At 36.8% G+C, this 27,086-nt stretch overlaps 1 protein-coding gene across 1 annotated transcript in view; it reads right to left on the bottom strand.

Annotated features, from left to right (window-relative positions):
* The window catches only part of ARHGAP15 (Rho GTPase activating protein 15), a 698,771-nt gene extending 675,362 nt beyond the window's left edge, over positions 1–23,409 (bottom strand). Inside the window, exon 1 of the mRNA XM_070389876.1 lies at positions 23,252–23,409. The gene's annotated coding sequence lies outside the window, so the exon portion shown is untranslated. The remainder of the gene's footprint in view (positions 1–23,251) is intronic.
* Between the last annotated feature and the right edge of the window lie 3,677 nt (positions 23,410–27,086).

The raw sequence follows: 27,086 nt of genomic DNA, 5'->3' as shown, positions 1-27,086 counted from the left end.
ACTCATTTCTGTCCCCTGGAAAGATCTGTTGATCTGTGGTAAAGCACAGCCTGTTTCTTCCCCTGTGGAAATGACTTGTGACTGTGGTTGCTCCAGTAATGTGTGGCACAACCTCCATGCTACCCTTTCTTGATAGGTCAGTAATTAACTTGCATTGCGATTGTTTGTCATCTCCACCAGAGCAGCCATTTACCAAAATAACATTTTAATTTCACTTTCCTTCGAGTTTGCTTTTCTTTTCTTTTTTTTTTTTTCCCTGTGGCTTCTACATCTCTATTAAGTCTAATTTCCCTAGACCATTTTCATAAGCAGAGCAAGTGCAATAAAACTCAGTTTCAAAAATGTCAAATATAATGAGAAAGGAAGCTCACAGTAAAGGAATTTGACCATAGCCACACCACTGGGTAACATTGTCTTTGACTGGACAGGTATTACATATAGGAAATGTTATAATAAGACTTTGCATTTAGTTAACTTATATCAAGAAATCTGGGTGATACGCTGCATTTACTGACAAAGTCAGGCAGATCAGCTTCATGGATAAATGGTAATACAGTTATTCTTCACATGGGTATCCTAAATAGTGAAAATGACAAGTAAAATATAAAATGTGTTTTAAGTAGAATAAATACTGAACAAAACTGTGGTAGGCAACCTTAGTATCATGCTGCTAGTGCTCCCTCCCTGGGCACTTTAGTCCACTAGTCTCAATCCTACTGGGAGAAATGCAACATATATTATATTTCAAATAATCTTTGAGCCTCTACCCTGAGAAACAGACTTTCTAGGTCCCACAGTTTCTACAAAAATTATTAAAAATTCTGGAGTAGAGTTGGACATATACACGCTTACTTACAATGGAGTCTGATTAGAGTGCAACAGAGAATGGGTCTGAGGGCAATTTCCGGTGATGGTGAAAGTGATACCATATGATAAACTTGAAACTGTATGATAAACACGATTCAAAAGGCAGAGAAGGGATTTCAAGAGCAGTGCAGGCTGAGGTAAAAAAATTTAAGGAAAGGCAAGGTGAACATCCACAACACATAATAGAGGGGAGTGGATAATTTGGAAAGCTAGATACAGACAGTGGATTAGAGCTGGATTAGGACAACCTTGCGGAGAAGGCAATGGCACCCCACTCCAGTACTCTTGCCTGGAAAATCCCATGGATGGAGGAGCCTGGTAGGCTGCAGTCCATGGGGTCGCTAAGAGTCAGACACGACTGAGCGACTTCACTTTCACCTTTCACTTTCATGCATTGGAGAAGGAAATGGCAACCCACTCCAGTGTTCTTGCCTGGAGAATCCCAGGGACGGGGGAGCCTGGTGAGCTGCTGTCTGTGGGGTCACACAGAGTCGGACACGACTGAAGCGACTTAGCAGCAGCAGCAGGACAACCTTGGGGCTTCCTAGGTGATGCCAGAGGTAAAAAACCGACCTGCCAATGCAGGAGACATGAGGCTCGGGTTTGATCTCTGGGTTGGGAAGATCCCCAGGAGGCGGGCATGGCAGCCCACTACAGTATTCTTGCCTGGAGAATCCCATGGACAGAGGAGCGTGGCAGTCTACAGTTCATATGGTTGTAAAGAGTTGGACACAATTGAAGCAACTTAGCACACACGCACAGAAATATTACTGCTTCATTAAAGAATGTGGGCTTGTCTTATAGATTCTGGGAACTGTTGATGACTTTGTTAAAGACATAATCTCTTTCCAAAAGACTTGGTGAAAAGAGACCCAGAAGAATGGATCCCCAGTTACTGAGGCTGCACAATGAACAGTAACATTTTCATGGGATGCTTCTTAATTAACTTTGAATCAGAATAAATACCACCACATCTATTTGTAAACATTAATCTTATGATAAGAATACCCCACAATCCGGGAAAAACAAAATCAAAAAACCTTCAGGAAACTCACTTTGAACTTTCAGAGGCATGTTTAATTCTTCTGGTTATAAATCAAATGAAGAGAAAAGTAAAGGCTCCACAGAAAAGACAAAATGAAGCATTTAAGGAAGAGAGGTCCAAGGATACAATTACATCTTATTAAGGACAAAGAAGAAAAATTAAGTTGAGAGTTAGTAGAACTGCTTATGAATTTCCCACTGGTGATCAGGTAAGCAGTTAAAAAAAAAAAGAAAGAAAAGCAAATAGGAACTAAATGCTTGTATTATTACATTGATGTTCAGGCAGCAAAAGAAATTTTATGAAATGGCAATCTCCTTAGATACAGAAGAGAACCATAAGGGGTATAAGTAATGCAATCTTCTCTCTGCTTCCTCTGTCAGTTTTGACCTAATCTAGCAAGAAATGCTGAGCCATTTTCCGCCTCTTGCGTACAAGTATCAATTAAGGGAAAACAGGGTGACTATCTTAGGGCAGCGGACGATGAAATGTCACTTACACAGAAAACATCAGCTGTACAACAAGTTGTTCGGCAGCCACAGAATTAAAATAACTGGCAAAACAAGCTGTCTCATTCTCTGGGACAGACCTGACTCTCTGATCTTTGTTGGAAGTGTATCAAGTGCAAAAACACACATTTCAACCTGTGATGGCTTGTTTCCTGGAATTTCATGTCCTATAGCATTTAGTTCCTAAAGGACATGACTCAGTTGCAAAGCCCTTTTATCAAGCAGATGAAATCTAATCACACATTGATTGCAGTACACTAGGCTCCCTCTATCTCCATCTTGGCCTGCCCAAGTTAAAATATGGGGAAGCTGCATATTGCATAATTAGTGTTCGACAGTAATTAACGAGAGTCAGTAATGGAGGGTAGTAAAATGTGGCTGACATTTGTTTTATTTAGCAAATTTGTTATTGTATCCTATTAGTCTTTCCCTAATGCTCATGTCTTCAAACTCTGAATTGATTGAATTGGATTTCAGTGCCAAAGGGACATGTCTGAGAATGGGACAGTAATATGGTCCATCACTGTGACAATGATAGCCCCATTAAGATACAAATATTTCAGAATAACTTTTTAAATGCATTTAAAAATGATTTCTTTCTCGCTCAATAACATATGCCTAAAATACAGTTTAAATCAATTTTTTTATGTGTGTGTATGCCTGTATTTTTATAACATGAATTGTCACAAACTGAATGCATACTCATGTAACCACACCCAAACTGAGAAACTCAAAATCAACAGCACTCCAAAAGCCCTCGGAAGCTCCCTTCCAGTCACTGTCCATCCCCAACCCCATCAATGATAACCATCATTCTACCTTCTTAAGTTTTGTCTATTTTGAACTTATATATAACAGAAACCTAGAATATATACTTTTTATTGCTGGGCTTATTTCACTCAAAATTTCATTTGTGTAGCTGATTGCTATTTGATATTCTTTGGAAGTATCTGTGCAAAATTGTCCTTTTCTTACTGATTTGTAGGAGCTGTTTTATATCCTGAATACAAGTTTCTTTTTAGTATATCTGTTGCAATAGTGATTTTCTTTTTTTTGTAGGTTGCTTTTTACTCACTCATCTTTTCATTAGTAGAGATTTAGCTTTAATATATCCAGTGTATCACTTATCTAACTTTGTGATTAGTGCTCTTTTTGTCCTCTTAAGAAGTCCTTGCCTAATCCACGGCTACAAAGACTATTCATGTATTTTCCTCTAAAAAGCTTTGGTGTTTAAACTTTTTTTTTTTAGAACTGTGATCCTTCTGGAAATAATTGCTGTTTGTGTGAGGTAGGATACTGTTCTTTCTATATAAATAACTCATATATATATTGGAGAGGAAATGGCAAGACACTCCAGTATTCTTGCCTGGAGAATATCATGGACAGAGGAGCCTGGAAGGCTGCAGTCCATAGGGTCACACAGAGTCAAACACAACTGAAGCGACTTAGCACATGTGTGTGTGTGTGTGTGTAAATATATATATATAAAAAATATTAATTAGAAGGAACTGTCATTTCTTGTGATTTATCTAGGTGAAACAAGACCTGGGACCTGGCTCTACATCTGAAGTGAACAGATGCTGAAGAGCTCTCTTATCCACAGGTATCGACAGTAGGTGCCATTGAGTCTAATAATTACATAACTATTCGGTTACAATCTTGGTAAATACTTGGTAACTGGGGATACAAGTTGAATAAAAAGCTTTTTTTAACAAGTAGGAAAAAATACCCATTCTTAGAGGAGCAATCCTCAGAAGTTCAGCTTTGCAGATTTTTATCAGCTAGGAGGTTTGTTACAGTCAGAGTTCTGAACATTGGGTATTTGTTCAGAGCCAGCTCGATTACCCACATAGAAGACTGTTAGTAGAGAGGTGGGGTTTTAATCTTAGCAAGAAAATGAGGCAATGAATGACCAGTTTTCCAATAGAGGATGTTGTAGTCAGGGACAAAACTATGCCTAATGAAGAAGGTGTGACTTCCTGAGGCACTGGGACTTGTAAACAAGGAGGTAACATACTTGATTTGTGTATCTTAAGTGCAGACTAAAAGCCATAATCACTTGTTACAGTTTATTATTAAATTCACAGAACTCCATTTCACTGGAATTAGTTAAAGATCCCCTACATTAAGCTTTCCCATGAGAGGCAGGGTCAGAAATAACTCAACTTCAGCTAAAAAAAAAAAGACTCTAGGAGTGAGAAAGAAGATAGCTGACAGCTGTAGAGCAGTGATTCTCAAGGATCAGTGTGAGAAGCTTCACAGACATGCATATTTCACCGTACCTTCCAAAGATATTCCCATTTAGCAGGACTGAGAATGAGCCTGAGAAAGAACACATTTGGCCACCACCCTTAGTGATTCATATGCACATTGAACTTTGATGAGAAACTTTGACAGAATTATATAGTTTTTTTTTTAAATTTTATATCGTCATTGTCCTAAAATTGTAACAATTACTACAATTGTCTTATTTTTAAAGACCAATGGTACTAGGTTCATACTTGTTAATATTTTTGCTCTAATTAAGTTTTCCGGAATTAAAATTCCCTTTGGAATATGCCGGTGTTTTGGGGGAGTGGTGTGTGGATCACAGTTGAGAACAGCAAGAAGAGAAATGAGTAGGTAGCTAAATAAATATATATTATTTAGTATATAGATTTAGCATTAATTATATATTATCTAGTATATAGATTGACACACAGACACCTAGGTACATGTAAGGAATACTGTGAATATCTTATTTGAGATTAATTAAAATATGATATTTAGCTATCTAGAATGTATATCCAGTCCTAACTTTTGCTGCAAAATTAATTATTTTATATAAAGGAAAAACCAAGTTGGCTTATACTACAAGAAATCTAGGTCTATTGTAGAACTTTCATCAAGTGTTTTTTGTTGTTGTTTTTTATATCATAAACATAGTAAGTTTGAGTAAAACAACTTGAACAATTTGAACGTGTGGAAAGCCATTCTCTTCCTTGTTAAATATCAAAAGATATTTAGTGTGAGAACAAAACAGATTCCATAAAATATTGCTGTTTTCATTCAAATTTAATCTGAAATCTGGGGACAGTAAAGTTTCTCCTTGGAAGGAAAGTCATGACCAACCTAGATAGCATATTCAAAAGCAGACATTACTTTGCCAACAAAGGTCCGTCTAGTCAAGGCTATGGTTTTTCCAGTGGTCATGTATGGATGTGAGAGTTGGACTGTGAAGAAAGCTGAGCACCGAAGAATTGATGCTTTTGAACTGTGGTGTTGGAGAAGACTCTTGAGAGTCCCTTGGCCTGCAAGGAGATCCAACCAGTCCATTCTAAAGGAGATCAGCCCTGGGATTTCTTTGGAAGGAATGATGCTAAAGCTGAAACTCTAGTACTTTGGCCACCTCATGCAAAGAGTTGATTCATTGGAAAAGATCCTGATGCTGGGAGGGATTAGGGGCAGGAGAAGAAGGGGACGACAGAGGATGAGATGCCTGGATGGCATCACCGACTCGATGGACATGAGTCTGAGTGCACTCCGGGAGTTGGTGACGGACAGGGAGGCCTGGCGTGCTGCAATTCATGGAGTCGCAAAGAGTCGGACATGACTGAGTGACTGGACTGAACTGAACTGAAAGCTTTCTTTCATGAAGTCAAGAATATCAAAATAGTAAACATTTTTAGCAGTCCACATTATTTAAATTAAAAGTTTTTGAGTGTGTTTTTCAATGCTAGTCTTTGAAGATACTATAATATCCTCTGTTATTATATATCTTAAATTGTATCCTTTCTAGGCTGCTTAACTAAAGGCTCTTATGTTGCTATAATTGCTTGAAGAGCTTCAGCTGCATTGTTAGGAACCTCAACCCAGGATTTGTTTAGGGGATATTTTCCCACTGAAATAAGTTGTTTTGCTTGTCTTTCCTCAAAGTAGATTTCAGAGGCCTCTACTCAGGAAGTAGGAGTTAGAAGAGATAGTTGTATGCATTATCAAACTAGATTCCAGCTAACTGAGTGTAACTGTAATTTGAAGTAATTTAGCCAAATTTCTGTCTTAATTTAGACCCCTCATAAAGTAAAATATAGGATTTTGATTTGGACATCTTGAAGTGAAAAGGAATTCATAAATGGTAGAATTTTAAAATGTCTATCAGATTACCTAATTAAAAATTATTGAACAGTAGTTCTTTTTCTCTGTGTCCTCCCATATCATTTATATCCATTGTCATGACTACTTCTGGAAAAGAGATAATCATCTATTAAGAGATAACACATATGATGGGCTATACAACCACACTTGGGCTACATTTCCTCATCCTATGCACTGAGAATTTCACACATGTATGTGTGTGCATGCACATACACATTTAAATTGTTGTTACTATTATTATTGCCACCTAAGGTATACAAAACTAAAACTCTCTTTTCTTTGCCCTATGACAATTGATCCTTTACAAGTATAGGTGTTCTGATCTGTATTTGATATTTTATGATTTTGTGAAAATCAGGGAAACTAAAGATTATTATATTTGTTATTACTTAGAAAAGTTAAATTTTGGAGACATCTTAATGGTTAAAACAATGCTTTGAGGAGGACTAGCAGCAGAAGAGTTTGTTCTTCCAAGTAAAGTAAATGAGCCTAGTTGTGAAAGGCAGACAAACAAAAGAAGGACCTAAATGAAAAGGTTATAGATAAACGGAAGCTTTTTCATAAAGTAAATGTGCTAGTCAGTCTCCAGCCATTTATTAGGATTCATTGTGTGCACAGAAGTTACTCAGAGGACTCTAGTTCTCTCTAATCATTACACCCTGCTCCTGCTTTCTTAGGAGCAGCTATAAATTCAAGAAGAGGTGGAAAACCGGCAGACTGCCAACCAAATTCAACCCACAGACATATGTTGTTGGGCCTGAACAATGTTTTGGAGAATTTTGAATCAGCTTCCAATTGAAACATGATAATTTTTACTTTTTCTAAAAACAAGTCTGTATTTGTGTGTCTTCTCTTAAAAAATGATGAGATGTGAAGAACTGGTTAAGGTATGCATGAGAACTATCAGGTGGAGATGTGTAGCTTCAGTATCTTGTAAACAGAATGAGTTCTCTCTGAATCAGGCTTTCTCTCCCTTCACCCTTTATTTGCATAGATAACCTGACTGACCTGGGGATATCTGTGACTGTGACCCCAGGAGTCAATCACCTCTAGGAGTTTTGCTTCTCTGATTTGTGGGTTGAGCAGAGTTTCTGCTGCATATTGAACTGGTATGATTTTCAATATCTTATTATTTTTAAATCCAAGCTGATAGGATTGAAAATGGAGAACAAAACCAAGAGACTGCATTTGTATCTCAACTTTAGAAAGAAATTCACTGGAGATTAACATTATTTATTTATACAATTTTTTCAACATGATCTGAAATTACCACGAATAGGATATTGTGCTGTGCTCTTTGCTATTGCTAAGCAAGTTCCTTTTCCCCCTCTCTGCTCTGACCTCCTTTACTGTTTCTATTATATTTTGGCAGATAATCATATCCTGACTTCTTTTGTTCTCTGTTCTCTACTTGAGTTAGATGTCCCTCCTGCCAAATTGACTTTGGACTCCTAAAAGTCAAATGCTGTATTTTTTTCAGTGTTGATACACTGTACTGGACCAAGAACATTTGGTGCCTGACTGAAATTCTTTGTTTCTAATTTTTCCAGTATTAAAATGAGCATTTGCAACAAGTGCAAGTTTGCCACCATATTAGAATGGTCATGATTCACAGTCCCAAGTGTTACTGGATTCTCGTGCTTCTTTTCTACTCTCCACATCAAAAGCTGCCACATGGACCTGGGATCAGTGCACCATGGTCAGGGAAAGTCAGAATATCCACTGCATCTCACCTTGGCTCCATTCATGACTCCAGACATACTCTCTACCCATCTGCCATGCTGACTAGTCTCTGGTTTTCCTCTCCAACTGATTTCCCACCCTGCAGCTATGGTAAACTTGTTAATCCCCTTTCTTAGAGCCAGACTTCTAATCTAAAACTTCTGGCCTGTAAAAAGCAGCTAATTCTCCAGGGACAACCCCACAGCCACTTATCTCCCAATTATTTTGTCAGGGACTTCCCACTGCCACACCTTCTATCATTTAATGGATGGCCTAATACCAAGTGCTTTCAGAATTAGGACTGAGATTGGTATATTCAGTCTACCTCCATACATGAAATTTTCATCAGGTTTCCTCAAGGGGAAAACAAAACAGAATAAAAACAGAAAAAGACTTTGCTCACTGGCTCAGCACCTTAGACCTTGGACATTCCAAAATCTTTTCTTATTTTTCCCCGAGAGTATTTTTCTAGGACCCCCATGCTTTGTGAACAATCTACACTGATACTTTAAAATCCAAGGCAAAAATCAGATATAATATAAAAGTGAGTCAAAAAAACCTACTTTTTTTTTGCTCTCTCCTAGTTTATGTAGTTCGTCTTTGCTTCATTTTAATTTTAGGTCCAAGATTCAGTAGCTGCCTTCCACTTTTTTAACTGCTCTGTGTGATAAATATTAATTTTTCAAAATTAAAGGGTATTTTTGGTTAGGACACATCGTGAACTGCTCAAAGGAAATTCTCCATATCAACCAAAAATTGGTAAATAAACAAGAAAAGAGTGAGCCTCCTTCCTTGTCTCCCACACAGCTGTACTGAGGAAATGAAACTAATAGCAAGAAATTGCTTTTGACGAGTTTCATAATCTTGTCAGACTAATCAGAGTTGAAATAAACCAAAATTATCCTGACATGATTTTTATATCATACGGAAGGGGAAAATGGTCATCATGTGTTTCAAGACAATCTAATAGAACAGTTATACTACAACTACTATCACATTACATTTAATCTTTCTAAAACAGTATTTTATGACACAAACTAGGCAAAGTTCCTTATGTACATTATTATTTTTTTTAATCTTGTGAGAAAAAGCCTTGTTTTATAGATCAGGGCTTCCCTGATGGCTCAGTAGTAAAGAACCCCACCTGTCAATGGAGAAGATGCGGTTTCAATCCCTGGGTTAAGAAGATCCCCTGGAGAAGGAAATGGCAACCTATTCCAGTACTTTTGCCTGGGAAATCCCATGGCCAGAGGAGCCTGGCAGGCTATATAGTGCATAGGGTCACAAAAGATTCAGATATGACTTAGCAACTTAGGAACAATAATAAATCAGGAAACTCTGGCTCAGAGAGATTAAGTAAGTTGTATAAAATAACATATATACTATCTAACAACTGATGGAGCCCAAGATTTAACTTTATTTTTCTGACTTCCCAGGCAATACTCTTTTATCTTTACTATCTCTCATATTGGTTAGAATGGCTGTCATCAAAAAAATCTACAAACAAAAATCTCCACAATAAATGCTGGAGAGGGTGTGGGGAAAAGGGAACCCTCTTCCTACACTGTTGGTGGAAATGTAAATTTGTACAGCCACTACTGGGCTTTCCTGTGGCTCAGTATACCTGTGGCGGATTCATGTTGATATATGGTAAAACCAATACAATATTGTAAGGTTAAAAAAAAAAAAAAAAGAATCTGCCTGTAATGCAGGAGATGTGGTTTTGATCCCTGGGTCAGAAAGATATCCTGGAGAAGGGAATGGCAACCCACTCTGGTATTCTTCCCTGGAAAATTCTGTGGACTGAGGAGACTGTGCTCAGAAAGAGTCGGACACGACTGATTAACACTTTCATTTTCACTTCACAGCCACTATGGAGAATGATACGGAAGTTCCTTAAAAAAGCAAAAATAGAACTACCACGAGCGAAGTGAGTGAAAGTCACTCAGTCATGTCCAACTCTTTGCAACCCCATGGACTATTACTGTCCATGGAATTCTTCAGGCCAGAATATTGGAGTGGAGATCCCTCCTCCAGGGGATCTTCCCAATGCAGGGACTGGACTCAGGTCTCCTGCATTGCAGGTGGATTCGTTACCAACTGAGCTATCAGGGAAGCACCTACATTACAATTTACTATGTGGTAAAAAGTATGAGGGGGGGAGCAGCCAAGCCATGATGACCAGATATTATCTATCTGGCTGTATGATCAGAAATCTGACCATATGATCCAGCAATCCGACTCCTAGGTAAACGTAAGGAGAAAGACATAATTCAAAAGGATACATGCACTCCGATGTTCACTGGAGCACTATTTACAATAGCCAAGAGGTGGTAGGAACCTAAATGTCCATCAACAGAAGAAAGGATAAAGAAGATGTGGCATATATATATATATATATACACACACACACACAATGGAATATTATAATAGTCATAAAAGGAAACAAAACTGTGCCATTTTCAAGACATGGATGGACCTAGGGACTGTCATACAGAGTGAAGCAAGTCAGAAAGAGAGAAACAAATATCGTATAATGTCTCTCAGATGTGGAATCTAGAAAAATGGTATAGATGAACTTATTTGCTATTAGAAGAGAGTCATAGATGTAGAGAACAAACAAATTTACCAAGGGAGAAGGAGGTGGTGCTACAAATTGGGAGATTGGGATTGGCATATGTACATTACTATGTAAAAAGAAAAGAGAATTAATGAGAACCTATTGTACAGCCCTGGGAACTCTACTCAGTGATCTGTGATAACCTAAATGGGAGGAAACCTAAGAAAAGAATGGATATATGCATATGTAAAACTGATTCACTTTGTTGTACAGCAGAAACTAGCACAAAGTATAAAGCAATGCTGCTGCTGCTGCTAAGTCGCTGCAGTCGTGTCCGACTCTGTGTGACCCCATAGATGGCAGCCCACTAGGCTCCTCTGTCCCTGGGATTCTCCAGGCAAGAATACTGGAGTGGGTTGCCATTTCCTTCTCCAATGCATGAAAGTGAAAAGTGAAAGTGAAATCGCTCAGTCATGCCCAACTCTTAGCGACCCCATGGATAGCAGCCTACCAGTCTCCTCCGCCCATGGGATTTTCCAGGCAAGAGTACTGGAGTGGGTTGCCGTTGCCTTCTCCAATAAAGCAATATATTCCATGTAAAATATATATATACATATATATGTATATATACTTATATATAAATATAATCTTTACTATCTCCATAAGAAATTAAAATGTTCTGGACCAGAATTTGGGAAGAATATGTCCTTAGCCTGTCCTCAAACACTTCTTTTTCTCCAAGCTTCCTTGTCTTTTATTAAATCTGCTTTTTCCACTAGCTTTTTCCACTAGAGTCATTTTTAAAACTCTAAATAGATTATAAATAGACAACAGACATTCTTATTTGTATTAATTAATTTGAACCCAACCATCACCATAAAGACATAAAATAAACTTTACATAGGCCAAATGACGTAAGAGAAATGAGTACTAAAGTAAGACCCTTTGCCATAGTCTAGACAAGCCTTAAAGGATAACCAAATGAGTAACTAAGACAATAACTGAACACAGAGAGAAGGAACTGAATGCCAATGGTAATTGATTGGATGTATGGACAGGAGTCCATGGAGATCCCAAGCTTACTTCTTTAGGTGATTTGAAGAACTTAACTGAAGTTTAAAAGAGAATGGGGATTCTGTAGGGAGATTATGGTTTTCACATGAGGCGTATACTCAGTTTGAACTGCTGACTAGACATTAGGGAAGAGGTATCAAGTGACAACCGGAACCAGGAACAATACTGGGAGAGAGACCAAAGCCAAACGTAAAAATTGAAGGCCCATATTGATTAAATTCAAATCATAAAAATGAATAAGAATGTCAAGTAATCTTGTGAGAAGAAGAGATGGCCTAAAATTTTGCCATCCACTAGAAATAGTTGTAACATGAGTAATTTAAAATTTTCTGGTAGCCATCCTGTATGAGGAAAATGAAAGAAGTGACCCCATTAAAATAATATTTTTTAATTTAATTCCCTATGTTGACATAATTTTAGCATATAAAAATGTAAAAATATTAATGAGATACTTTACGTTGTTTGTTTCTATTGTCTTCAAAAACTGGTGCTTATTTAACACTCAATTTAGATTCATGCATTTTAAATGTTAAATAGCCATCTAGGGCTAATTTCTACCATAATGGACAGCATGATTCTAGGACAGAATCTGTGGGATCTAAGGGCTGAAAGGAAACATAGGGTCCAGGGAAGATAAGAAAAGAGAAACAGGAAACTAAGGCAAAAAATGTCTTCTTCCTCACATATTTTATAACATCTGTACATAAAGTAGATGTGTGCATATATATATGAATAAGGGACAGGTTTTTACAGATGGAATAGTTTTTTTACATATGAGACAGAGCAGGATCCTTCTAAACTGTTTCAGACTATAGCGCCTCCTGAATGAGGTTCAGTATGGCTTAACTACCGACGCCTAATAGGCTTAGAAATGATAGCATGACATAGTGGAAAATAACAAGAATTTTATATCATGTGGATCTTCATACGAATCATGATTCAGCCTACCAATAGCACTATAAATTTGGGCACTTAACCACTTAACCTAAGCTTTCTTATCTTTAAAATGGGAATACTAACTCCCTTACATAATGTTTGTAGGATTCAAATGCTATTAAGTATTCAAAACACCTGATACATAATACACAGTGAATAAATCATAGCACTAATGATTACTATTAATAATCCCACTCTAATAATCATTTTTATTAACAATGTCTCATGCTACTGCAAGTATCTAGACAAGAAAGGAATACTGTTTGTTTAGCCTAACATCATGGTACCTACCACAGTGTTGGAGACACCACTGGGATAAATCAACATTCATTTTTTTCCTCCTACGTTCTACTTCCTTTAGGAGAACCATCAAGGTATGAATAGAGGCTCAGACTTCTTGATTTCCCAGGGCATGTAGCAGAAAGGCGAAAAAGATTAATATGGGCCTCACTGTTCAGTTTCTATCCCTTAAAGTTCTAATATGAACTTAACTGAAGCAGAAAGATTAATTAAAAAAAAAAAAAATTCCCTTGACACAGCACTCAACTTCCTGAGCATTCTACCTTTTACAGCTATTTTAAAAAGAAATCTCGTTATGACTCCAAGCTTGTCATTATATCAGCAGAGACTAGAACAAAAAGTTCTCTAATTGTTTAGGAAATGAATCTAAAATAAGTAAAATTATTCAATGTAACACCATGGTTTTAGAGAAACAGCTTAAAATTTAAATGCTAAGAGGTAGTTGGTATTTTTTTTATCAGTTTATTCAATATGTTCTCAGATGGAGGGTTGTTTGATTTGGAGTTTCAGAAAAGCGCCACAGTATAGAATGGATCCAATGTTCTAATCCCACCTTCAGCACTGTCATGTTACTCAAAAGGAGTCCATAAAGTGTCATTGTTTGAAATATGTTTCTAGCTTTCTTTCGCCTAAGTTTATCTTATTTGTGAGACCCAACAGAAGTCACAAATCTCCAGAAAACCTTCCCTGGCTCCACAGTCCACATTCAGCTTTCATATTATTTATTCTTTCACTAATCAAATATTTAGAGTGTTTATTATACGCCTACCACTGTTCCAGATTCTCAGTATTCAGTAGTAAAGAGGCAGAAAAAGCCAACACTTTCATAGAGCATTCAGTTTTGGGTAAAGATAGCCACTAAATGACTTCACATGTAATAATGATTCCTCATATCCAAAATGCCATTTAAGCAAACAAAAGCAGAGTAATTAGGCAGAGTATCTGAAAAATCATGGAAAAAGACTGAATTAAAGTACAATAGAAAATCATTTGGAATGTTTTAGTTGGAGACTTGTATGATTTAAGTCTTAAGAAAGTTACTCTGGCTACTCTTCAGAAAATGATTATCAGGAAATGTAGAATCAGGGAAATGAGTCAGGAGAACTCTACAGCAGTAGAGGTGTTAAGAAGTGATTAAATTTGGGATATCTTGATATACATTTACCCCTTGCTTAATGTTTAATTCATTCCTCCTAAGAGAAAACCAGTTAAATAAAAGCAAGATACCCAACCAACATTTATAAATATAAAAATTCATGAATGGATTTTAAAAATGGGTTTATGTAAGTAGTAACAACAATTTGAAAAATACTCTACATAAAACATATTAAAAGTGTATTTAATATATTTCTTTTATTCTGTATCTTTGTCTTCACCGATGTTTTTGAAACAGATTTCTTGCCCTCAGATGGGCAAGAAAATGCTAAATAACATTTATCATTTAATGATTACATGATAAATTATATAAATGATACTTAATGATATAACAAAAACAAACAAAACAATTATAGGGTCAGAAAATCTGACAGGAACATTCTACAAGCTCCTATTTCTTCAACCTTTTCAGTTCATTCAAAATGTTCAAATAAACATTGCTCCATATATTTCACATGATTTATCTCTAACTTGAAGCTAGGAAGTAAATTAGTAAGTGTGGTTCTATTTAAAATTGTGATGTCATCTAAATGCCACGTTTTGTAGTGTATACATTTATCGGGTGTTTTGAGGAATATTCAGTATACAAACAAAAAAAAAATAAAAAGACCCAATAGTCTGAAAAAAAAAATATATATATACCTTTTTAAGAGCCAACACTGAGAAAAGTAAACAGGATTATGGGAGGTGAATTAATATTTTGCAGGTTCTGCCTATTGCTGATTAACTGGATGTTGGTTTGGGATAAGGAGTATGAGAGAAGGAATGAAACTGGGGATAATTCTTATTTACTATCCTGAACAGAGAGATAAATGGTGGTGCCATTAAATGAGATAAATGAAAATAGGGAAGAGGCAGGCTGGGTTGGGGGCAGATGGGGAGTAATTAGGAGCTTAGTTTTTGAACATACTCATTTTGTTGTCTCTTGCAACATTCAAGTGGAGATGATAGGCAATAGCATTTACGGCTTTAGTGCTAAAAAACAAAAGGCTTGGTCTTGAGAGCTAATTAGAATATCAGTTCAGTTCAGTTCAGTCGCTCAGTCGTGTCCGACTCTTTGCGACCCCATGAATCGCAGCACACCAGGCCTCCCTGTCCATCACCAACTCCCGGAGTTCACTCAGACTCACGTCCATCGAGTCAGTGATGCCATCCAGCCATCTCATCCTCTGTCGTCCCCTTCTCCTCCTGCCCCCAATCCCTCCCAGCATCAGAGTCTTTTCCAATGAGTCAACTCTTTGCATGAGGTGGCCAAAGTACTGGAGTTTCAGCTTTAGCATCATTCCTTCCAAAGAAATCCCAGGGCTGATCTCCTTCTGAATGGACTGGTTGGATCTCCTTGCAGTCCAAGGGACTCTCAAGAGTCTTAGGTAGTATTTAAAATCATGGCAATATATAATATTGCATAGAAATAAACTTGAAGACAATAGCTAGGACCGAAAAAGTAGAAATATGAAGATTAAGTGCAGGACATTTTAAAATTTATAGGGTTGGGTAATGGGGAACAGCTAGCAAAGAGACAGAAAAGGAGCATCCAAATAGTTTGGAGAAAAACTGGGAGAATGAAATATCATAGAATTTAAATAAGGAGAGAATTTCAAGAGAGAAGGAATGTTCAGTTGCATCAGATGCAACTCACATGTGAATAACATGAAGACATAAATAAGCCACCGAGTTTAGTAAAATGAAACTCTGGGCTTCCCAGGTGGTGCTAATGGTAAGGAATCCACAGGCTAGCACAGGAGACTTAACTGAAGCAGTTGGATCCCTGGGTTGCGAAGCTACCCTGGAGGAGGAAATGGCACCTCACTTCAGTACCTTTATTCTGAAGAATCCCAAGGATAGAGGAGCCTGGTAGGCTATAGTACATGGAGTCACAATGAAGCGGACATGACTGAGCATTTGAGAACAGCACAGCACAACCAGTCTCTGACAATAGCATATTCTGTAATATTTCTAAGGCATTGACTTTAAATTTATGAATTTATATTTAACTTCTTATGTTTATACACTTAGCTACCTAAGAAGTTTTCACTGGCTAGATAGCACACTGACTCTGTATCCCCAATAATTCCTAGCATAATACACTGTACTTAGTTGGAGCTCAAAATTATTTATGGAATTGAATTGGGCTGATGCCCATTGAAAGAGAAAAATCAATTTTAAAATTCACAGTTGTATGTTTTTGACAAGACTGATTTTTTAAAAATAAGATAGTCTGCCTATTTTTTGGCATCCTCTAAATACTCCCTCTCATCAAATGTGCTTTCCTACCACTTCAATGAAGATAGAATCAACAGAGAAAGTGTTCCTTCAACTTCCTTTCCTCACTTCATCGTCTCTACATCCAATTCATCTACATACACACTCATTAAAGTGCTCTTCCTTCTGTTTCAGGTTAACTTATCTATTTGAGCTAGTGATTACACCAATCTGTACTGTATCATCTGAGACCTTGTTGGATATCTGAATATATATATATATATTTTCTTTATTTTCATTTTTTTCTCTTTCCCTTCACTTAAACATTCATATTTCATACTCATTTTAGCTATTGCCTATTTCAAGCTTTATAAAAAGAATATTTTATATACACTAGCCTCAATTCCCTACTTCCTTTAATATCTCATTCTAGCCTTGAACTTAACTAAGATTTTGATCCTTAATTATACAGTTGAGAAAGGATACACTCTGTTATTAGTAAAAAAACAACAAGACCTCTAACCTTTTAAAAAACAAGCTTATCTCAATCATAATAACAGAAATATTACATAAAACTTTATGAGGACACAGTTTTCTACAGACTGGAAAAAACTGAAATGTTTGGTAACACAATCTGTTAGAAAAGCTATGAAGCCTCCACCAGCAGTCTCAATAAGTGCTGATGGAAGTTCAAAAACTTACAACTAACATGAAGGACAGTTTGGCAATACCATTTTATCTGTCTATCTATCTATCTATCTATCAGTACCATTTTATCTCTTGGCTTATAAAAACACAGTATTTCTGGGAATTCATTCCATAGATATATTTTCAAATGTACACAATTATATTAAAACATTCTTTTCAGCAGCAAAAAAAAATTTAAAGCACTCATGACTCTTTTAAAAAAGACACTGGTTAGATTAAGTACAATATATCCACACAGTGGAATACAGTACAGCTATAAACAAAGAGAGAGAGAATTAGACAGTTTATTATCTTTGTAATTAAAATAGCTCCAAGATATTACTGAAAGAAAAAATGAAGAGATATATATAGCATACTACCTTTAATGTAATAAAGATATTTACACACATACATGTGTGTATATACATATATGCTTCTGCATAAAAAAAAAACTATAAAAGGATTTTTAAAAAAAACTATGAAAAGTGGTTACTTGTTGGGTTAAGGTGGGAAAAAACAGAGGTTTATAGAAGCAGGAAAATAAGAAAGATTTTCACTAAAATGCTTATATTTAGGTTTTGTTTTCAAACCATTTCACTGTGTCACTTATTCTCAAAATTAAAAACAACCAATCAGAGTTCCACAATATAGAAGAAAAAACAAAATATTATAAGCACAGCCTATATTAGAACCTCTCTTCATAGAAGACAAGCATTTCTCCAAACCACCCTAAAGAGTATATCATCAACAGTAAGTCCTATGGAAGAAGTAAACAAATCCTGATGCTACATAACCCACCCAGATGCAATTATGGCCATCCAATTAGGGATTTCCCCTGCCTAACAACCTTGTAGTTACCTATTCTATAGAGTCATGATCTGCTCAGCAAGTTCACTCTATTAGAATCTCAAACTATCTGCCCCAACCTCTTACTAGTATACTTGTCGCTAACAGCAGGAGACAACTCACTCTGCCTTGGAAATTCTGTTACTCCATGTTTTCATCCTTTGACACATTCTTTCCTGTCCCTTAGAATGTTTCTCATCTCCCCAGTTCTAACTTTCTCTGGAAACTACCACAGTAGCACCCCCTTATCCATAGGGATACATTCCAAGAGCCACAATGGGTACCCAAAACTACAGGCAGTACCAGATCCTATATAGACAATGTTTTTTCTTAGTATACAAACCTATGATAGAGTTTAGTTAATTAGTCACAGGAAAAGATTAACAACTACTAACAGAACAATTGTAACAACATACTGTAAAATTATGTGGACAGTGGTCTCTCACACACACAAATTATTTTACTGTACAAATTTAATGTCTTTTTCATCTTAATTAAGCACTTACCATGCACTGTGGTCATAGCTATTGCAGTTTGAGGTGCAACAGCAAAGCACACAGGATTTTATTTCCCTTCTTCACAATTTCATGAATAGAAGATTCAGGTTAACCCCTACTGTAAATCTTAGCAGCCTCGACATATATATGTATTTTTTTTTTCTCTCACACCCTTTCACTTAGGGGAAGCACGCAGGGCTTCTCATTGGCATGTCCAAACAACCAGGCCAGCAGCACTACTCTTGTGCTATGGGGCCAGTATTAAGTGAAATAAGGGGGACTCCAGAACAAACGCGAAACTTCAAACCCAGGAGAGCATGGATCTGATAAGCAAGATGGCTGAGGAGTGAGTTACAGAGGAAACGCTAGACTCCGGACTGATTCGCAGGAGCAGGACGAGGTGAGACTCCGTCAAGCTACTTCAGAAAGGTGAACAATTGCAAATGTATGAATTATTTCTGGAAGTTTGTCTTCAATAGTTTTGGACTGTGGTTGATTATGGACACTGCAGAAAGCAAAATTTTGGAGAAGGGAGAACTGCTGTACACATATTTATTCAAAAATTTTGTCCTGATTTCTCTGACTGAATATGGTAAATGATATGTCTGCAAAATTCTCTAGTTTATTGCCTGGCATATAACAGGAAGACAAAAATGTTCGACGAAGGTCTGAATCCTAATAGAACATCTCATATCTTTTTATGGTACTTGATATATTTTGTCACCATTATAATTATTAATATAATGATTTTACTAGATTTTGTGAAGAAGGAAATGCCTACCCACTCCAGTATTCTTGCCTGGGAAATTCCATGATCAAAGGAGCTTGGTAGGCTACACTCAATGGGGTTGCCAAGAGTGGGACGACTGAGCAAGTAAACAACAACGATATTATAAACTTTTAGAAGATAAGTATTGAGGGGCAAGGGTTTATACATGGAGTGCGTGTGTGCTCAGTGGCTCAGCTGTGTCTGACTCCGGAACCTCATGGACTATGGCCCGCCAGGCTCCTTTGTCCATGGGATTTTTCAAGTTCCAATACTAGAGTAGGTTGCCATCGCTTCCTTCCAGAGGATCTTTCCCACCCAGGGATCGAACCCACCTCTCCTGCATTGCAGGAGATTCATTTCCACTGAGCCACCTGGGAAGCACATAGGAATGGCTGTGGAAAAATATTTTAAAATTCAGTTTAATTAAAACATTTGCTTCATTTAGACCTACTCTTAAACTGACATTGTTTCTGTCTGACTACAGAGCTTAGAAAGTTTAAGTAGCTCTTTTGTTCTTATTTAAATATTTATTTATTTGGCTGTGCCAGGTCTTAGGTGCAGCACGCAGGATCAAGTTCCCTTACTAGGGATCTGATCTGAGGCCGCTGCATTGGGAGCCAGGAGTCTTAGCCATTGGACCAGCAGGGAAATCCCAAGTAATGCTTTTAAATGTTACCCTATGTGGCTGTGTAATGGTTTTCTATGGCTTTCAGCTCTAAGATATGAAGTTCTCTTTCTTCTGAGGGAAGAATTTTAGTTCCTCAGTGTGGAGCCCCCTCTTTTCAGCTGAGACTCCATGTGTTGCAGGGGAAGGTGGCTCATCAGTGCAAGAGTAAGCCAGTTACCTGATCACTCAGGGTATCTAAATCTCAAAGGCAGCTCAGCATGGTCACGTGACCTGCTTTTATTCAGTCAGATCTTAATCTGAAGTATCTTTGCTGTGGCCTCGGAGGAAAGACACTCTTTTGTACAAAGTTTTCTAAAAGAGTGAGATGTAAACCTGAAGTGTCCTGGTCAACTTAGTATGAGCTTCTGCCAGAGAGTGCTTATAGAAAAGAGAGAACAAGAGCTAGGGAATGAAGAAAATGGTCTTGGTAATCCTGTGTGCACTGCTGGGTCCAGCCTGATTTTTCTCTCCTTGGATTTTCAGTTATACAGATCAGTGCCTACCTCTATTTCCTAGGGTAATTTTAGCTTATTTTCTATCATTTGCAAACAAAGGCATTTTATCTACTATAAGCTGAAATTTAGAATAATTATAAGTATATTTTATAGTTTAGTTATATAACATTATCTTGCAGTACAAAAAATATGGTGCCCAAAGTGTTCAGGATATTAAATGATATTTAAAATACACATGTAAAACATTGGGTTACGTTAGTTTCTAATTGTATGAGAATAGCAAAATACCCTGAAAATATAGTACAGTTAATTTTCATCCACTGCAAGAAACATATATATTTCTTTAGGTATATTTTAACGAAATGGACATATTTCTGTGATGGACCCTTCATGTAAAACATTCTCAGGATATTCTGGGGTTAATTGCCAGAGACAGGATGAATGGTTAACAAAACACTCTTTGTGCCCCCAAATATTTCCCCAAAACTATTTGTCATGGAATTAGTCTCCTCACTTGAGACCGAGTAGTCAACATTTAGCTGTTCCCTTGGATCTTGTCTGCTGAGAGAACTTATTAAAATTCTACTAGAGGGAGGGGAGTCCTGAATAACAAGTTACAAGAAACAAAGCTTTGGAGTCTTCTCTTGTGAGCATGGATTCTTTTCATCAGATGCTCTAACTTCTGGAAAATAGGATGTGTACATTTTTTAACAACAGTGGGGGCGTGTTGGGAAGGAAAAAAAATTAAAAGCATGGTCTGTTTCTCTAGGTACCAAGGATGGTTGACCTTAAGTTAGGGACAGAGTAGGCCATTCTGGGATAGAGCTTTTAAAAAGAATAAGAGAAGGAATATCAAGCCTTTCAGAATTTTGCTGAATCCTGGCTCGAAGTGGAAGAGCATATTTTTCTTTAAAAAATGACTTTCCAGATGAGATCCTCTGCCTTGTTTTTATTTCATCAGAATTTTTTCCTATTCACTTAAAATGCATAAAGTTATAATAACTTATAGTAACTCATTTGTAATTTATTCTCTTAAGATTTGATCTGTGCATTCCAGGGATAACACATACCTGGTTTCTACAAAATGAGAACATCTTCGTTTATATGTCTATCATCTCTACCTGTTGCTCTTTATAATTTCATAATAAGTATGTTTAATTAATTCTTAATTTTACACATACTCCATAAAATATTTGCATTTTAATTTAACAGTTTCTGCAAGAAACAATCATTTAAAAAATAATTTGGCTTTTAAAAAACTGTAGTGGACTTTTTCAGTACCAAATGCTTATGTAGATATACATTCTTGCTAACGTGTAAGTACTACATATGTTTATTCATGTGATGCTCTTTTATAGTAAAATGAAATAAAGTAATAACATATCAACCAAAGCTATCTGAATTATAAAGCTTCTATAGATGTTCAGAACCATAATATTGAAGACAAATTTAAATAAGGCTTTCCATTGTGAGCAAATTGAAAAGCTAATCAGAATATCAAAGCAAATAAATATTAGCAGGGTTCTCTCATACTCTAACAATAAAAAAAAATGTATTGAACATCAAGTCCTAATCTCTGTTTTTTCCAAGATCATTTTAATAGTCAACAAGTAGCTAGCTTCAGTATTGACAATTGAGGAGGTCTTAAAATGGAGTATACTAGTGTAAGTAATAATTTCCTACCAAATTGACCACATCAAAAATCATTTATATGAGTCATTCAATAGAAGACAATAAAAGAAAAGAAAATTGTTGCCACTTATCAACCCTGTAACCATTTTTTAATAACATAAAAAAATAGTGTTGTGGGGTCATCATGTCCCCCATCCAACAGTACAATAAAAATGATATTATGGAAGAGTGTATAATATCTGGAGCTTTTATTAAAATTCCCTCAAAAATCTACAGTCAGATTTATTTTAGGTATTTGTCTCTGAGATTAGCAATACTTCTATACTTTTCATACATATGTTACAGCACATAAAGACATTCTGTAAAGGTAAGAAGTCACTATAAAAGACAAGTTCTTCTCAGTTTATGATTAACAAATTATTTTAATTTCTAAGGTTATTGTTTTGGAAATCTCAAAGAAAGAAAATTATATAATTACCTAAATAACAGAAGTATATTTCTAATTTGCCTCTTTCCCATAAGTAATCCTCTGTGAAGTCATCTGTGACTTCTCTTTTAAATGCAGAGTTTTACTTATGAAATAGAAACTTGCCCTCATTTTACCCTGTATCTTAAATAAAATTTATCGGAAAAAACTCAAATGTCATGTTAGAGAACTTTCTTTTGCATTTTGAAAGCTTCCTGCTTTTTAATAGCCATTTAATAGACTACAGATTAAATAAACTACACCTTTTCAAGGGTTTCTCATGCTAACTTTAATACAATACTTTACAGTAGCTATCTTTCATGCTGCATGCAATTCAGATGTTATTTCTTACTTTTACAAAATGCCTTTTTCTCTTTATTATCTAGATCATGAAGAGTGCACTTTATAAAGCAGTCAAAGATACAAAGTCTCACATTTTCTCTCAGTATTTGAAGCACTTTGAAACTAAAAGTTTACTTTTACTCTGTTTTTAATATTTTCCTATAAAATCTTAGTGTAATATCTTTTAAAAACTTTAGAATTTAATGGTTGCAAATTTAAAAAACAATATTCTTCTCTACACCAAAGGAAACAAATTGATGTTTCAGTCACAAGTGAAAATGTTACAATTTTGTTGGAAAGGTTTGTATGTTGCTACTGAAGCATAGAATACTCTGCCAAATATTTTCAAGTTTAAATTGCATGTTTAATACAAAGTAAAACTCACTTACCTTTCTCTCAGTGCCCACTTGTTATTGAAACTTCATCAACTTCTAACTGTTAATGATTCTTTCAACAAAAACGAAAAACAGTCAACTCAAGTCACATGTCATAAGAGTAGGCCTAGGTTGGATGCTGCTTAATTTCAGTACTGGAAGAAAAAAATAAAAGGCGGGGCGGTGGAGGGGCGGGGTGGAGTTAGCAGAAAAAACTTTTAAATAAAACCACTTCCTGCGCAGATACAGTTAACCACACACATCACATCATTACTTGATTTGAAGAAATTGCCTTCTATAGTCAACGACATTGTTGTTTTCCAAGGTGATTTTCAATTTTCAGACAACCCACAGTTGTAAAGTTTTCATCAGTTCTGATTTAATGGGGCAAAATGTGCAATTAAAACTTTAGGAGGGGGAGGAGCAGCCTGCTAAGCCCTGGGGACACTTCCTCTTTCTCTGCCTTCTAGCAAGGGCTTTAAGCCTAAAGCCTGCTCTCCTCAGTGGGCTGGAACAGGTCTGTATGGCTTCCGAAGGCTCTGTTGATTGGCCTAGGAAGCCAAGAGGCCACCGGCATTGACAGAGATGGCGCTTCCGTGTGACTCATGGAGGAGCCCAAACAGAGGTGCTCCGTTACCAAGTTCATGAGGCTTTGGACAGCCTGCATTAGAGCCTGGGAGAATACAGCCCAGGCCCTTGCTTTCACCTGGGGGGTGAGAGGCACTCATCTGGAGCAGCTGTGACGTTTGCTCTGGTGGTGGCTCTCTTTCTGGTGTGTTCTCTCTCTGTTTCCTAAGCAGTTCTGAAATCTGCTGAGGAGCTTTTGATCTGGCTGAATGACTTTTTGTGTGGCCTGACTTAAAAAGAAAGAATAAAGGATTTAAGGGGTATCATTTCTGGCATGCTGCTGTGTGCCCATCTATGTCAAACTTTGACCAGAGCAAGACACATTTAGGGTGGGAGTGGGAAGCTCAGAATGACTAAAGGGTGTGTGTTTTTACTGAACCATAGAGTTTTAAGAATAAGCTCCTGGATGTCCAGGCTTGGCTGGTTTTGTGAGGTTTGTAGGATCTTCACGAAAGGAAAAGCTTTTCTTCCAAATATCTGAGAAAATTAAATCAGAATCTCTTGTCATAAAACCAATTAGACTAGAAATCTGTGTAATAGTTCTCAGTGATGTGGAATGTTTGGCACACATAAAGAAAAGCTTTAAAAATATATTCCGTATTTATGGCCCAAGATAAGCATGGCATGTTCCTGCAAATTAATTTCTCTAGGACTCTCATTTTTAAAATCATATTTCAGATCTACCGTAGAACTTGCTGTCAATTGTCATTCCAGGATGCACCTTTTTAAGTTTGTAGAGCCCTGACAGTTTGTACTCAACTTTCCTCAACGCTGTGGAGAAAATAGAAACAACGTGATACTGAAAGCGAGGAAATCGGATTTCAGGCTTCAGTTCTGACACTGCTGTTTATTTAACCTTGGCCAAGTCGCTTAAATGCTCTGAAATTCAGGTTACTTGTCTCTATAATACAATACACAAATAAAAATATCTATCTCCCAGAATAAAATTATTGGTTGGTATACTTGAAAGCTTCCCAGGTGAAATCTGAAAGTAGGCCCGATACATTAAGAGTAAAAAGAGAACAAAGAAAGAGACAGACCCATCTAGAATGGTGTGTGCGTGCTAAGTAGCTTCAGCTGTGTTTGGCAACTTTGTGACCCAGCGGGCTATGGCCTGCCAGGATCCTCTGTCCATGAGATCCTCCAAAAAAGAACATTGGAGTGAATTGTTATGCCCTCCTCCAGGGGATCTTCCTGACCCAGGATCAAACCTGCATCCCTTTATTTCTCCTGCATTGGTAGGCAAGTTCTTCATCTCTAGCACCACCTACCAGTCTGGTAGATGGCAGATTTAATAAGCAAGGGAACTCATACAAGGATTGTCTTGAGTGGCTGTAAGACAAATAAATCTTTGTACTTGCCCACCACCAGAATCTTAAAAAATTTTATATAAAGGCCTTAACTGGGTTCAGTTAAGCATATAGTCCATACAGTCCCCAAAACACATTGTTCTCTCAGGCTCTGTCCTTAAAAATGGCTCCCACTATGGGAACAGTGGGAGGAATATGCATTCCAGGTCAGGGGAGGAGGTGAGGAGCCTCTGATTGCCTTGGTCCAGTTTGTGGTTCAAGCAGAGGTCACATTCTCCCAGCTACCTCTTCCAACAAAAAGTAAATAGAGTTTAATCCTCTATTTAAAATAGATAACCAATAAGGACCTACTGTATAGCACATGGAAGTCTGCTCAATGTTATGTGGCAGCCTGGATGGGAAGAGGGGTTTGGGGGAGAATGGATACTTGTATATATATGGGTGAGCCCCTTTTCTGTCCACCTGAAGCCATCACAATATTGTTAATTGGCAATACCCCAATACAAAATAAAACGTTTAAAATAAAAAAGGAAAAAGAAAAAAATAGATTTAAATATTTTGTACACAGTAAAGATAGGCAGATATTAGCATGACTGGGAAATACTGCTGCCTCCCAAGAAGCATAAAAATATTCAGTACATCCTACTTGATTTAAGCCTTTGTAAGTCCAACTCCTGGTTACTCAGTGATAAAGAATCTGCCTGCCAGTGCAGAGGATGTTGATTTGATCCCTTGCTAAGGAAGATCCCCTGGAGAAGGAAATGACAACCCACTCCAGTTTTCTTGCCTGGAAAATCACATGGACAGAGGAGCCTGGTGGACTGTAGTCCATGGGGTTGCAAAAGAGTTGGACACCACTTAGCGACTACAGCAAGTCCAAGTTAGGCTCAGAAATGTAGAACAAGGAATATAGACCATTCCTTTTACATAGGTACTAATATCAGATATTATAATATGAAAAAATATAAAAACCAATGTATCCTTATGGGAAATAAACACAAACATCTACTTGAAGGTATAAATTTTCAATGTTTATTTTTCATCATGTGTAAGTGGACATTAAATAGAGACAAAGCATGATTTTTTATATAAGATGGGAAGGGAGTAACTTAGGCAGTGATGTATCTAGGTTTCGTGGCTAGAGGAGATGCATTTACTCTAGTTTAGACTTCGACGCTCATGACTCAGTATGTTCACTCTTTCCAGTGTTTAATATTTGACTACTTGCTGTAAGCCAAGAAGTGTACTAATCCTTTTACATGTATCCTTTTATTTAATCCTCACAGAAACCTTATGAATTAACCAATATTATTGTACTGGTTTTTTTTTTTTTTCCCCCTCTCTTATGAGGAAACTGAGGTTATGTAGTTGCACAATTTAGTAAGCAATAGAGCCAGGAGTCAAACCAAGGGCCCTGATCCCACAGTCTTTGTTCTAAAATACTATGCTGTTTCCTAACTACATTTTATTCAACACAACTCAATTAAATAATAATGTGGAAAAGTTTCGCCCTTTGTGTTTCTTTTTCCTTCTTCATGGACAGGAAAGATAGACTCAGCAGGTGGAAATCATTCTTGGCACTCATGCTAAAGTCAGATCTCACCAAAGTTCTCTATATTTAAATCTATATTGAAGAGACTGAAAGAATTGATAAATAAAAATACACTATGTGAATAAATGAGAAAAGTAACACTGAAGATGCATCAATTTGTCCAAGTCAATCAGCAGATAGATTCAATAGAATCTCATTTATATTGCAGTTGAATTTTTAAGAAACATAACAAGCTATTCCCAAAATTTCCATAGAAAAACAAATGTCAAAAAATACCTAAGTTTATTTGGAAACAGAACAGCAAAGACTGATGACTTACTGGTCAGATATCAACATAGTCCAAGTCATAATATTAAAAAAA

Source organism: Bos mutus, chromosome 2, assembly GCF_027580195.1.
Source record: "Bos mutus isolate GX-2022 chromosome 2, NWIPB_WYAK_1.1, whole genome shotgun sequence".
Taxonomy (NCBI): domain Eukaryota; kingdom Metazoa; phylum Chordata; class Mammalia; order Artiodactyla; family Bovidae; genus Bos; species Bos mutus.
The sequence above is the reverse complement of the archived record's forward strand: the minus strand, read 5'-3'. Positions and strand labels throughout refer to the sequence as shown.